The following is a 15,324-nucleotide window of genomic DNA, read 5'->3' on the forward strand; positions in this document are numbered from 1 at the left end:
CGCCAGCAGCTCACGATTCCCCACATCGTAGTTCCTCTCCGCAGGTGTAAGACGGCGAGAGAAGAATGCGCAGGGGTGCAGCTTCTGGTCAGAGGTGGATCGTTGCGACAGGACCGCTCCAACTCCAGAGTCAGAGGCATCAACCTCCACCACGAACTGGGCTGAGGGAACAGGATGACATAACACAGGAGCAGAGGAGAACAGACTCTTCAACTTAACAAAAGTGGCTTCAGCCAGAGGTGACCACACAAAGGGTGACTTAGCAGAGGTTAACCTGGTAAGTGGTGCTGCAACTCGACTGTAATCACGGATGAACCGACGGTAAAAATTGGCAAACCCCAGAAACCTCTGTAGCTGCTTACGTGTGGTGGGAGTAGGCCAATCTACCACTGCCTTAATCTTGGCAGGGTCTGATTTGATCTGCCCCTTCTCCACCACAAAACCCAGAAAGCTCACAGATGACACATGAAATTCACACTTCTCTGCTTTCACAAAGAGTCTGTTTTCTAGAAGTCTCTGGAGAACAAGTTTAACATGTTGGATGTGTTCCCCACGTGTACGAGAAAAAAATCAAAATGTCATCAAGGTAAACAAAAACAAACCTGTTGAGCATATCACGCAGAACATCATTTATGAGACACTGAAAAACAGCAGGTGCATTGGTTAACCCAAATGGCATGACTAAATATTCAAAATGTCCGAGAGGAGTGTTGAACCCAGTCTTCCACTCATCCCCCTCCTTTATTCTCACCAGGTGGTAAGCGTTGCGCAGGTCCAACTTGGAGAAGATGGTGGCCTGGTGGAGGGGAGCAAAGGCAGAGTCAATGAGCGGAAGGGGGTACTTGTTCTTGATGGTTATGTCATTTAGGCCCCTGAAGGCAACACAGGGACGTAGAGTCTTATCCTTCTTTTCAACAAAAAAGAAGCCCGCCCCCATGGGCGAGGAGGATGGACGAATAAGACCAGCTGCCAGAGAGTCAGAAATATAGGTCTCCATAGCCTCCCTTTCAGGCCTGGAGAGGTTATAGAGTTTGCTAGTCGGATGGGTGGCACCAGGGAGCAGGTCGATACAACAGTCGTACGGCTTACACGGGCCAAGAGTCGACCATCGAGGGCAAAAACATCCTTGGGTTCTGAAAGTGGCTCTGTGGGCAGGTCAAACTGGGTGACAATACCAGAGTCAATGAAATTGTCATCTGAGCCAGAGTCCACTAAAACAGGGAGAGGAAGGTTAGTTTGAGACCAGGAAACAGTACCTTTAAGCTGAATGCGACTGGAGGGGGACGGACAAACAGATGTATGGCTCACCAGCGCCCCCCTTGCAGCTGATGAGCCCACTCTTTTGGCCGGTCGGGACAGTTTGCGAGTTTGCGACCAGCTTGACCACAGTAGATGCAGAGTCTCAGGAGGAAGCGGCGATGACGTTCAGCAGGAGTGAGCCTCATCCTCCCCAACTGCATGGGCTCCTCATTGCTGGAGGGGGATGAGGCAGCTGGAAGAGGAACATTAGTGGAGGGTGGAGCAGGGTGCAGAGGAGACTTGGACTGAAGGGGAGGGGCCCTCTGTCTACCTGCTCTCTACCTGCTCTCTCCCTGCGTCTTTCACTGAGGCGGTTATCGAGACAGATGGCTAAGGAAATTAGTTCCTCCAAGGAGGAGGTCTCATCCCGAGCAGCAAGCTCATCCTTAAGCTCCTCACTAAGCCCACGCAGAAAAACGCCCTGTAAGGCCCTTTCGTCCCACCCACTCTCAGCTGCGAGAATGCGGAAGTCAATGGAGTAAGTAGCAACAGAATGAGATCCCTGACACAGGGAGAGAAGCCTAGTACCGGCTTCCTTACTCTGAAGTGGGTGGTCAAAAACTCTACGGAACTCATTACAGAAAAAATGGAAGGACTGCCAAGCAGGTGAGCCTGCGTTAGCCATGGCCACAGCCCATGCAGACGCCTTACCAGAAAGTAAACTGCTGGTAAAGGCAATCTTAGATTTATCGGTGGAATAAGTTAACGGCTGCTGGTCAAACACTAGTGAACACTGATGGAGGAATTGACTGCATGACCCTAACTCTCCTGAATACCTGTCTGGGGTGGGGATGAAGGGCTCACGAGGGTGACTAGGCAGGGTGGGAGAAGCAGCTGGAGCAGGAGCAGGATCAGGAGACGGAGCAGGAGCTGCCAGTGTGGAAAGCTGAGTGGAGACCAGGTTCAGGCGGTTGTCGAGCTGGGTAAGGCTGGGGGTCAAGTGGAGCAGTCTGTCCATAACTTCATTCAGAGCGTTCTCATGTTGTCCAACACGAGCTCCCTGAGCGGTGAGGGCTTGTCTTACCCTCTCAAACTCTGCGGGGTCCATACTTGGCCAGATTATTCTGTTGTGTTCGTTAGGATTGGACCCCAAAGCAGAGAGACGTGCACACACTGATGGGTGTGAACTGAAAAATGTCTTTAATGACACGAACCAAAAAAAACATACAAGGCAGGCTGCAGTGGCAGGGAGCTGGCTGGCAGGAGGAAATCTTCTGAGGCTTCAGGTGTACAGGGGGACAGCATGCCGGGAAGCAAAGGAATAATCTGGCAGTGATCTGGAGGGAAGACCAGGCTTAAGTACTGGGGGAAATGAGCTGAGTGGATGCAGGTGTGCCACTGCTGCCAACAGGAGGAGCCAGCCACGCCCCCTTCCACAAACAAGCTCTGCAGAGAAAAAGAAAAGGGAGGGTGAACAGAGAGAACAAAAGGAAAAAAAAACACAACAACCAAGACAAACTAAACTGAACCATAACAAATTTGAGTGATTCCGTGGCTATTCCACGGATTCCTGTGAGACCAGGTTCCTAATATTACATTACATTACATGTCATTTAGCTGACGCTTTCGTCCAAAGCGACTTAGAATAATACTCAATGAATCAATGATGATTTTATTTTATATAGGTTGCTATATTCATAATACATTTTAATTATATAATAATAGTATTAACCCATAAGAACCCAGACCTATTTATCCTTGAAAGAAAATTATAGGGGATATACCACGGACCAGGTGGACCACATAGACCACATTTATGATGTTTTTTTTTAAATACTACCCCTAAATGTCAAAGATATGTGATGTGACACATATGTCACATTGGGCGCTTATGGTGTTTATTTTTATCATTTTTCTTATTTTAATATAAATAAACTCGACACCTTTTCTGCTTACAGAAACACAAATTTGCCTTTTTCTCTGCATCTCCACAACATATATTAAAATTTTGACATTAATAGTGCTGTTTAACAACACATTCTTTTTCAGATTTGTTTTTAAGTAACAAAATAAGAATAAATCAATAATAAATAAAAACAAATAACAAACCCTTATAGGGTTAAATGCAATAAAGGACATCCTATTAACAGATTAGAATTGTTAAATGGGTTTAAATTTAGCCTAGTAACGAAAAATAAGCTTTTTGAAATTAGCTACTGTTTTAGATTTGTGTTTCCAGTCACAGCCACATTTAGGAGAAGTCACTTCCTGTCACAGTCACATGACCACCACACCAGGTGTTGAGTATGTGTCTCTTAGGGATTTAATGAGTTTAGGTGAAGCATAAAGCTGAATATGGGAGATTATAGAACATTTAAAGTGTTTGTTTCACCCATGTCACCGTGGGTTGTTATGGGTTAATAATATTAGAGCATTTTATAATGTCGTCATTGTTCCACCACTTTTTAACCACCACACATGCCCTAATTCAAAATGAATTTCCGTCCTTGCTCTCCCCTGAACTACTAATCCCAGAAGTCCTTGCCAGGCCTAATCTGGTCACATGACCAGGCAGCAGGAGCAGGTGGTGCTGGTCACATGATGTTGTTAGCCGAGGCTGAGGAGCTGCAACATCTGAGCTGAATCACAGCCCACATCACTCCCTACATTGAAAGGTAAAGCTGGAGGAATCCCTCCTTTTCACCCTTTTTCTGCCTTTTGTGACGTATGCTGCAGCCTCACAGGGAGGCAGAGGAGGAGGAAGAGGAGAAGGAGAGGGAGGAGACAAGAGGCAGGGATGAGGGGGATGCGAGGCCATCAGGGATGCCTCTCCCTTGCTTTCTCAAACAACAAAGAAGCACAGATGTTTGTAGTGTGTTAATCTATCTGCTGTGAACATATTGTGCCCCAGGTTGTGCGTGAGGAGACAGTGTCTTTGGAATGAGGCCATATTGTTGGAAACATGCAGAAATATGTTATAGCAGGGATGCTATGTAGTGTTTACAACCACTAGCTCTTTCACATAAGAGCTATCTGTTGTTCTCCTGGCAGGAAACCAAAGGGATTTCTTGTTTTCTATTTCTCTTCTATTCTTCTTTCTACTTAAGTCTTAGGAAACTGGGTTTACATTTTTAGTAGTATTTTTCTACTGTAAGTTGAGTGTCTTTTTTATGATATCAAAAACAAAGTAGTAGTTTCATTGATGCTATCTCTACTGAAACATGCCAGTGAAATGAGGGAAAAATCACAAGTTAAAACATGATAAGCTTAGTAGGGCTGGGCGATATTGAGCAAAAGTCTTATCCCGATATATTTAGGCTGAATATCAATATACCATATATATCCTGATATTTTTATCGCAAAGTAAGAGAAAATTTTCAGTCAAAGTCAAATATGACATGTCACACGTAGTTTTATTGAAACTGTTTAAGTAAAATATAAATACTGTATTACAACAGGAGCAGCTTTTTAAAAAAAAAAATCAAAGCTCCATAAAGTGCACATTTAAATAAAAAAATATCTTAAATAAAACTAGCCTATTAAATAAAATAGGCCAATCTTTATCCAAAATAAATATATTTACGAACATTACAAAAGGACTAAATATGACAAACCCTAGTAATTGCATTGTTAATATTTAAAGGAAAAAATTTTACTATATCGATATATGTGATATGGTCTAATTCCTATATTTCAATATATTGCCCAGCCCTAAGCTTTGTAGTATTTAATATTTGAAGGTGACCAATATCCTCACAATCATCGTAGGATATGAGAAAATGTGACATCCCTTCTCTTTGTAAATCTAAAACTACTACTAATAACCATATACCCAGTAGATACCATAGCCTTGCTGTTTACTGTAGCTAATGTTACAGTCTGACACCCCTAAATATATGTTTAAATTCTGAATACAGCACAGTTATTTCGTAGTATATAATATAGTTTAGAATGCAGAATCTGAAGGCTATGGGACAAGACTAAGATTACTGTTGAGCAAGATTTGGTTGAATGCAGGTAAACAGTCCTTGTAGGGAGCAAATGAGGCAGAAGACATTGGCTGAAATGCAATCTCAGCTATTGTTTGGCAACTCTTTTGCTTTTTATTGGCTTTTTTTAAATAATTAGAATGCATGTAGTATGCAGAGAATATCTATTTGTAGAGATTAAGCAAAATGTTGTCTGCAACTACATAAAGTACCAATGAAGAAGTCTGACTGCTAACAGAAGATGAAGTCTTAGCCTCGCTATCAGTTTCCTAGATATCCGCTGGAACCCCAGACATGTTTTCCGGTGTCCCCAGAGCCTAAATCTTTGTCATACTGATAGGAGAAGGGGGCATGGATAAGACAAATGCAAGCCAAGTTTTAGCATTAAAAGATGTTTTTAACATGCAATATGAACAGTATTAATGTATTCATGTATAAAAGTGTTTATGTATCTGTTCAAGATAATGATAGATAGGTATGTTAGCCTACCTGCTGGTGGTGTCGTGGTTAGCACTAGCGGGTCGCTGGTTCGCCTGTGCTAACGGTGTAGAGTTTGCATGTTCTCCCCGTGTCATCGTGGGTTCTCCGGCTTCCTCCCACAATCCAAAAACATGCACTCAGGTTTAATTGGTGACTTTAAATTGCCCGTAGGTGCGAATGAGAGCGTGGTTGTCTGTTTCTATATGTCAGCCCTGCGAACCCCACCTCCTGCCCAGTTACATCTATATATTTACACATTTTCTTTTTTTTCTATGGCAGTGTGTTTACACATAGAAAACAAGATAGCCCCCTCAAATTTAAAGGCAAAATTATTTGTCCGTTTCACTTTGTAAAAACAACATTTAAGTTTTGGTTCTTCTCCTTAGCATAAAGGCTTTAAACTAGCCAGCAAGTTTAGTAATGTTAAATTTAGCGAGCTAACAGACATGATATTTGTATCTAGACAGGAAGAATTTAGCTGAGTCTCACCCAGGTTTGAGGACTCCCGTTTGAAGCCTCAGTTGTTAACTTTGATGGAGTGTAAACACATTTTGAATGGGACCTAAATGGGATGATAAGCCGTGTTTCCACTAGGGGGAAAGTCTCAGGCCACGCCCTCTCTAAAGTCTCAGGCCACGCCCTCTCTAAAGTCCTCTCACTCTGCGTGTCTCCACTAAGTTAGCCCCCAGAGGGATTTAGAGTCTCTGGAGGTGACGTTTGGTTTTCATCATCACTAACTGTGCACAACATCAGCAGCTGAAAGCAGCATGGCTAATTATGCACAGAGATCGCTAAGTGAACACCTCCTGCAGCAGCAGCACATACACACTGTACTGCTACAGAGCTAACTGTTAGCCTGTTAGCACATACACACTGTACTGCTACAGAGCTAACTGTTAGCCTGTTAGCACATACACACTGTACTGCTACAGAGCTAACTGTTAGCCTGTTAGCACATACACACGATATTGCTACAGAGCTAACTGTAGCTAACTGCTGTTAACGGCAGCTTTTCTTAACAAGCCGGTCTCCAGCTCGTTAGCAGCTGTTAAGAAGAGTAAGAAGGAGTCGCTGGATTTGTCTCCAGTCGCTTTCTTGAAAAATAGTCGCTAAGGGTATCTGAAAAGTCGCTAAATTTAGCAACAAAGTAGCTAAGTTGGGAACACTGCTTAGTCGGCTTTTACAAATGGTGTGTGTTGTTGTCGTGTAGAGTACTACGTCACATCCTGCTTAGTACGTCAAGACGCTGCTCTACAGGGACGAAAAAAGTCCGACAAAAGACCGCTCTGGACAGCTCATATTCAAATTAGGGGCGTTTCGGCTAGTGAGACACGCCTCATTCCGGGTATTGCCCGGTAGTGGACAGCCCTACAATCTCTGAGGTGATGAGCTATTGACTTTCATTCAAACTGACTTCTTTTATTTGTTTTTTTTATTTGTCTTATGTTTGTTTATTTATTTCGAACATTGAAAAAGAAAAAAATATTATAATATACAGACTTTGTATGTCCAAAAAGGAGTAGGGAGAATTACCATGCTTGTCTAGACCCCTGTTAGCAACGGGCCGTGTCAGCCCTGCTTAGCATAATGAAGAATGCAGGTTTAAGGCATCCAAGCCTGTTTATGTTGGTTCACAGTTATATATGTTGCAAATATTTACCTCATCAAATGTTCCATGTACATTATATTTCCATATTACATAACTTTTAAAAGTTAAGAAGGAGGATGAGTGTTTGCTTAAGTTTATTAATATAATCTGAACTCCCCACATTTTTGGCATGTCTGAAATTAATGCTTACTCCGTGGAGTGTTCGCCAGAGTACATGTAGGATGCTGACTGGTGGGTGTTCTCTGCATGACTCACTGCTCATCTAGCCGATCTGGAGAGCAGATTTTACCACTCGTACTTTCTTTCATTTGTTATTTGTCATTGTAGTTGCTATTTGTTTGTATGCTGGTCGCCTTTATTATTCAGTGATGATTCAGTGCACAACTCCAAAGAGTTCCAAAGAAGTTGGGACACTGAAAAACATAAAAAAAATTAAAACAAAACACATTCTAAATTCTGAGTGAATATTCATCAACATAAATCTCAAATCCACTTGTCTTTGTAGGGTTAGGGGTAATGGAAGGGTTAGGATTACCCAAGAACAGAACACAACTGTTGGGTCAAATGTATGAGGGTTAATTTGAAAGGTCACATCTTCTAGTTTCTGTAGTTGTTCTTGTTTAGCATGTGGCTAAAGGGCAATTGAAACTACATCAGTTCAAACAAACAAAAGCTTTTGAGTCTACCCTGTGAAGGAAATTTGGTGTTTCCTGCATGGTGGGACATGAGGTAGGCGGCGACCTACTTGATATTCAAGACACAACGCATTGTGGGAACTGACTCTGTGAACTTAACAATGATAACACCATGAGAGAGGGTAACATGTTGACCAGTGGGCTATGTCCTGATGTGTTGGGCTGCATTGAGACTTGCTGAAGAATTAATGTTGGGAAATACAACAGATATAAGTCGAGCGGTGTATGGGACTTTGTTGTACTGTAAAAGAGGCATTCGGGATTGTGCGGTGTATGGAACACGAATGTGCTAATAAAACTTGCTGAACAGAGTATAAAGTGCTTCATGTTTAGCCAGCTCACCCATTAACTTAGTGCAGTTGTTAAAATTGCCACGACAACCCCTACCTCTACCTGCTGGCAGGCAGGCGGGTTTTAAGTAGTATTGTGACAATGAAGCTTCGTGAAGCATTCACTTTATTTACAGAGTCCAAGAGATAGCGCTCTTTCTTCAACAAAGGGCTGAAAACACACTCAATTACTATTGCTGAAGCCTTTTTTTAAAGCCAAGACCACCATCTAGTGGGGTCAAAATATAAAGCAAATGCTTCAGGAAGCTTCGTTGTCCCAACACTAGTTTTAAGGTTAAATATATTGTCTTTGTTCAGTTTTCAATTGAATATATGTCATAAAGGATTAGCAAATGATCATATCCTGTTTTATTTACATTTCAGACAATGTCCCATTTTTTTGTAATTGGGGTTGTATTACAGTATGAGTAAATCAACTTTTCTAGACCAGCCATTGTTTGGGAAGTTGGGACCTAATATACTACTGGATATGTTAAAAAATATATCAGAGTTGTGTTTACTGTAAATGTTCTAAAAGCCGTTTTTAAGTATGTAGGTAGACAAAAAAATCAAAATAACATTACAACAGAGTATAATAAAGAGAATATGGATTGCTACTTACAGCCTGGAAAGAAGCAGCTGTAAAACTAGAGACAGTAAAGCCTGGAGCAAACCTGTGTACCCTGTAAGCTGTCATGAATAAACCTTATGATCATGTGTATTAGGATATGTCAGGGATGGGCAACTGGAGGCCCGGGGGCTGCAGATGGCCCGCACCCACACATGAAGTGGCCCTCAGTACAGCTACATGCATTAGAGCATGAAATCTTAAAAGTGCAGTGTAAAAATACACAAAATTACTTATTTCATTAATGTTGGTCTGCTGTTCTTGCACTAAGTGGTTATTTTTTATTTGCTTCAATCCTATTTATACTGTTCAATATGCATTTGAGCATGAAATATGTTAAGTTACTGCACTGTAGACATATTTAAAATTGAAGTTTCATCATATCTGGTTAAGTGCACGCTCCTATATGTGGGCCTGTGGTAGTGTTGATGAAAAATTGTGGCCCCCTGCAGCATTTAAGTTGCCCATCCTTGGGATATGTTATACAATCAAAACTAAAATTACAAAACTACGGTTTGTATTGCACTGCTCAAAATGTGTAATAAATCGTGAACCTCAATAGCAGACATTATAAATGGGTTTGTCAACCTTCTATGTCCTTTGACCCCTTTTTGGGGACCCCAGATTCTCCCAAACACAGCAATTATAGAGGATGTATTGTTGTCACAACAATTTGGGTAGAGAACATTTGAGGTGACAGTTTGTACAGTTAGTCTGGCTGTGTAGTATTAAAATCTCCACAGAGACACTGAGCTGTGTCAGCATGACATGCGAGCCACTGCCTCCATCACATTAGTATGTGTACGTATGGCTCCCATTCAGAACCACCATCTGCTCTGCTGTTTGTACAGATACATCATCATCATTTGGCACGCAGTCACAGTCACACTGTGATGATAATTTGCTTTTGCTTGGACTTGAGTGATTATTTCAGCAGTCAAAACACTAAGAAGTCAAAACACTAAGAACAACTTGACTATAATCTGTTGGTCCAAAGGTCTTAGTGTATTGATTTAATATTCTGGATGGTTTTTTTGACCATTTTTATCTATTCTTGAGATGAATAAAACCAAATGTGTGTAAAAAATGGTATGAACCCAACTTCAAAGGGACATGCATTAATGTAATGAACCCTTATACACCTTATTAAGTTTAAATAAATAAAGAATTAATTCATTAAGTAATTTTAAATAAACATTTTTAGCTGCATCTCAAATTAAAAGGTTCACAGCTTTTTTAAATAAACATTTTTAGCTGCATCTCAAATTAAAAGGTTCACAGCTTTCAGATGATGTCCATCACTTCTATGTGGCATTTATTGTTGACCTGATACCTCCCCCTAAACACCCACTGCCCACAACCACCAATTCTCAAAAAAGGACCTGGAATGCTAAGTGGATGAACCACACATCAAACAGGCAAGAGGAGACAGAATCCCATTGACAATGTATATTTGCCTACAATATGCACAAAACTCCTTTGAGTCAAAAGGGGTCAGTTGAGGTGGTTCAGACTTCTGGCTAGGTGTTCCAGGCATAGATATCTATGAGAAAGGCTAGATGGCTGGAGGCGGAGTTACCAGCGTCCCTATAAGGCGGCCATGTTACCACAGTAAACCATTCTTGTGCGCTCTATGGTAGCTGTCAAAGGTGAGTTATCTGCGTAATCAAAAACACTCTTAACTTGCAGATTAGTAACTTGCTACAGATTAACAAACAGTTTTGTTTATTAGAAACCTTAATGACGTGGCTATGAGTCGGGATGCTTGGACATGTTGAAATTGCGGCTTTTGTTTGAGAAAAAAATACTCTCGAGTAAATGTTCTCAAGATGCTGTAAATTCTGTAATTACAGTCTTTCACTCCTTTTTTTCATTTGTGATATTGTCCCTAAGGTGAGTTATTGTTCATTCAAAGCATGTGGTGGACAAATCCACACTTCTAACAAAAAAATATCTCACAGAATTTCTTTGAACTTCTTCTTTTTGGCTAGTGTTTGCCATCATTTAAGAGGGCAATAACAATCATTTTCCCATAGATAGATGGGAAACAAACATGGAGAAAGGATTGGGAACAGGAGCATCAGATCTTTAGTTTTGTGAGATTATCTTTGATATTTTTACACCAGGGAGATACAAATTAAATGAATTGTCATGATTTATGATTTAAATTAATCCACTGAGCACAATTCATGCTTTATGGAGCATGTACCTATTTTGAGCACAAGCTTTCTTCTAATATCACCAAAATATCAGCATTGCACACAGAATATCTCACAGACAGATTGCCGTGAAAATTCATGCTAAATCATGTTAGCTATAAGATAAACCACTCCCCCGTGGCCTTTCTTGGAGCAACAGCATGTTGTTTGTTATGTACAACACTAATATTGTGGAGTTTGATAAATACCATAGCCTGTAGCAGGGCTTTTCACGTTCAGTCGTGCTATGACACATTTAATCATCATTTTCTTCCTATCAGAAAATGATGTTGAAATTGAGTACTCTAGCTCACCTAACAGTTGAAGTAAGTGACTTGAATACAGGATGACGACTGAGACCCTTTAGTAAGGACATTTTTCTGGATTTAATTTGTGGATTCGGAGAGACAAGAGGCCTTGCCGTGAGAGATAACAAGGCCAGGCTCTGTGATGTGTGAATAATGGCCGGACAGAGGTTTAGACATCATTAGAATAATCAGTCCTGATGTGGTCGGAGATGCATGGCAATACAGGGAGGCCTACTGATGGTTGATGGTGCACTAATTAAGATGCTGCTGGTGCACTGTCTTTGGTTTGACAAAGCAGACATACTGTGATCCAACCTCTGCCTGGATTTATTGTTTGAATATGATTCTGCTCTTGGTTTCCTTTTAATACACTCATTAGATTTCATCCATTTTTAGTTATTTATTCATTAGACTTCCATTTTTCCTGTGGGGATTTTGCCTATTGTGGTGTTTTGCTCCAATGACTTATTGTCTTTTAGGTTTCTCCATTTAGCTGATGCAAAACAGTTGAACGTTTGGGAACAGTTTGGCATGCAGCATGTTTGAGGTTTTATCGTATTCCTCTACTCATTTTGCTGTCTGTTGTATTGGAAACCTCATTGATCATATCAGATTGGTTAAGTAATTGATTGTTACTGGTTATTAACCTCCCAGAACTTTGGACCTGCTTGCCAGCCACTGAGAACAGCCTGTAATCAGTCACAAATGGCAGCCGCTAATGAAATTAGTTCCTGGTTCTGCCTCACAACTTTGTTTGTTACACAAAGTATTGGCAAGGGCATAGAGATGCCATGGTTTACTCTCCCCAGAGAATGTAGTGATAGAACAACAGAAAGCAGATAATGAGCTGCTGTGTCTGTGTTGTCTCTTTGTAATTACTCATGTGTCTGGCCAAAATATAAAGATGAGGACATGACTACTTGCAACATTTGTGTAATGCCCAGTCTCAAACGCCTGAAGAATGTTGGAACTAACATGTGCTTTTTGTGCTCATTTTTGGCTCAATGTTCTGATGCATCTTATTTATTATATTAGCAATTAAATAGCAGTCATTGGTAGAACTCTTAAAGCATATGAAATGTACTTGTGTGCTGTCTTACCTGTAATTAACCTGAAAGGAAGACTGAGGGAAATGTTTTTTACCCCACTCACACAAAAAAAAGGGGGTTTAAAAAGAAGATCAAACAGTAAATCTGAGGGAAATGATCTTGCTGCATGGACAGATAATTTACCTTGACAAGATTTCTGAAATTAAGATTATTAAATCTAGAAATAAGCATGTTGAACACTTACAATGAGAAATTAACTCTTAAAACAAGATAAATTCTTATTTATTCTAAATAACTTCTACATCTAAAGTTTTTTTTTATCTTGGTAAGAAACAAATAATTGTCAGTGCACTATCACAAACACTTATCTTGTTTTAAGAGTTAATTTCTTATTGTAAGTGTTCAACATGCTTATTTCTAGATTTAATAATCTTAATTTAAGAAATCTTGTCAAGGTAAATTATCTGTCCATGCAGCAAGATCATTTCCCTCAGATTTACTGTTTTTGTCTTGTTTTTAGACTAAACACCTTTTTTGCAGTGCAGCTTCCACGCTCAATACAAACTAAAATAATGAATGTCTTTAATATTTGCAACTGTGTCCATCTAAGAATGAGCCACTACCAGGAGACATGCTGCAAACCTTTGGCTTGGTCTTCACCAGAGCCAGATGAAATGATCATTATTATGTATTATTATGTATATATTATGAGCACTGTAAGGGAAATGACAGGGATCTTTATCCTGGCTAAACGCTATAAATAGGAAGAACTGCTCTCCTAGTTATGTCAGATATGAAAAATTACAACAAATTACAATAACAAAAGCTATTATTGTTTGTTTGGAAGGTGCCCCATTATTGTGTATGTGTTCTGTTTTTGTTCTCTGGCATCCTAAACAGATATGTGCAATATGGTGAACTTTGACCTGATGTGGGGCGCTGACCTTTGTTCCTGTAGCCACTAGCTGAAGGCTGCTGCCTGTTCCATGATTAAAGATGGAGGATAATGTTTGTTCAGGCATACATAAGGTCTTTGAAATAAATGAGGGGATTGAGTTTCTTCCACAGTGAGTCTAGTAATGGTAGGTGTGCTGAGGCAGGGTCATCTGACAGAAGAGTTGAACCTGGCTAAACCCTGGCTGCATTGCAATGCATCGATATAAAAGATATATCAATATATTTTCAAATGTGATATGGAATTAAACCATATCGCATACATCGATATAGTTTAAAAAAAAATATTTCTTTATATGTAAATGCTGCTCTTGTTAGGGTTAGGCAGCTAGTTGTGATGGAAAATAGGGCTGGGCAATATATCGATATATTTTTTTAATGTGATATGGAATTAGACCATATCGCATATACATGTACACATAATATTGTCATATTTAGTTCTTTTGTAATGTTTGTTATTCTTTTCTCATAAAAATGTATTTATTTCGGAAAAAGATTGGCCTATTTTATTTCATATTTTTATTTAAGATATTTTTTATTTAAATGTGCACTTTATGGAGCATTGATTTTTATTTTTTTTTAAAAAGGTGCTCTTGTTTTTATACAGTAATTATGTTCAGTTACACAAACTGTTTCAATAAAACTACTTGTGACATGTCATATTTGACTGAACATTTTCTCTCATTTTGGGATAAAAATATCAGGATATACTGTATATCGTATATAGATATTCAGCCTAAATATATCGGGATATGACTTTTGCTTCATATCGCCCAGCCATAATGCAACGTTGCCCAATTAAATAAGCACTCATTGGTGGAGGCTCCGTTGTAAACTAATTCTATGGCTTAGATTCTGTCAGGAAGACAACATGATTGTTGCCACAAAGATGATAATGATTCACCTGCTGGACTCAGACTGGCCTTCCTGAGTCATAATTATTTGTCTAGCTTGAAACCAGAGGTAACCTGACCTCTGACCCCTGTGTTTTCTCATCTGAATGTCTGACACTGACCTTCGAAAAAAAAAACAACAACCTGCTGTCAGGTGGGAAGCCAGTTGATGTTTTTGACAAAGACCACCTCTGGAGGAGTTTGAATGTATGGTAAAAGGACCGCACTTATATAGCGCTTTTACCCAAATGGCTTAACACTACAGACTGACTCATTCACCCATTCACACACACATTCATACTGGTGGCAGAGGCTACCAGGGCACCATCAGGAAATATCTTTCCCAAGCCTTAACAAAGTACGTCTTCTAACCTTAACAAAGTACGTCTTCTAACCTTAACAAAGTACCTCTTCTTACCTTAACAAAGTACCTCTTCTTACCTTAACAAAGTACGTCTTCTAACCTTAACAAAGTACCTCTTCTAACCTTAACAAAGTACCTCTTCTTACCTTAACAAAGTACCTCTTCTTACCTTAACAAAGTACATCTTCTAACCTTAACAAAGTACCTCTTCTAACCTTAACAAAGTACGTCTTCTTACCTTAACAAAGTACCTCTTCTAACCTTAACAAAGTACGTCTTCTAACCTTAACAAAGTACGTCTTCTAACCTTAACAAAGTACCTCTTCTAACCTTAACAAAGTACCTCTTCTAACCTTAACAAAGTACCTCTTCTAACCTCAACAAAGTACCTCTTCTTACCTTAACAAAGTACCTCTTCTTACCTTAACAAAGTACCTCTTCTAACCTTAACAAAGTACGTCTTCTAACTTTAACAAAGTACGTCTTCTTACCTTAACAAAGTACGTCTTCTAACCTTAACAAAGTACCTCTTCTAACCTCAACAAAGTACCTCTTCTTACCTTAACAAAGTACGTCTTCTACCTTAACA

The 15,324-nt window shown here is 39.9% G+C and overlaps 1 protein-coding gene across 1 annotated transcript in view; it reads left to right on the forward strand.

Annotated features, from left to right (window-relative positions):
• Positions 1–3,882: 3,882 nt before the first annotated feature.
• Positions 3,883–15,324, forward strand: part of tsnare1 (T-SNARE Domain Containing 1) — a 231,775-nt gene continuing 220,333 nt past the window's right edge. Inside the window, exon 1 of the mRNA XM_059338826.1 lies at positions 3,883–3,914. The gene's annotated coding sequence lies outside the window, so the exon portion shown is untranslated. The remainder of the gene's footprint in view (positions 3,915–15,324) is intronic.

Source organism: Centropristis striata, chromosome 8, assembly GCF_030273125.1.
Source record: "Centropristis striata isolate RG_2023a ecotype Rhode Island chromosome 8, C.striata_1.0, whole genome shotgun sequence".
In the NCBI taxonomy this organism is placed as follows: Eukaryota; Metazoa; Chordata; class Actinopteri; order Perciformes; family Serranidae; genus Centropristis; species Centropristis striata.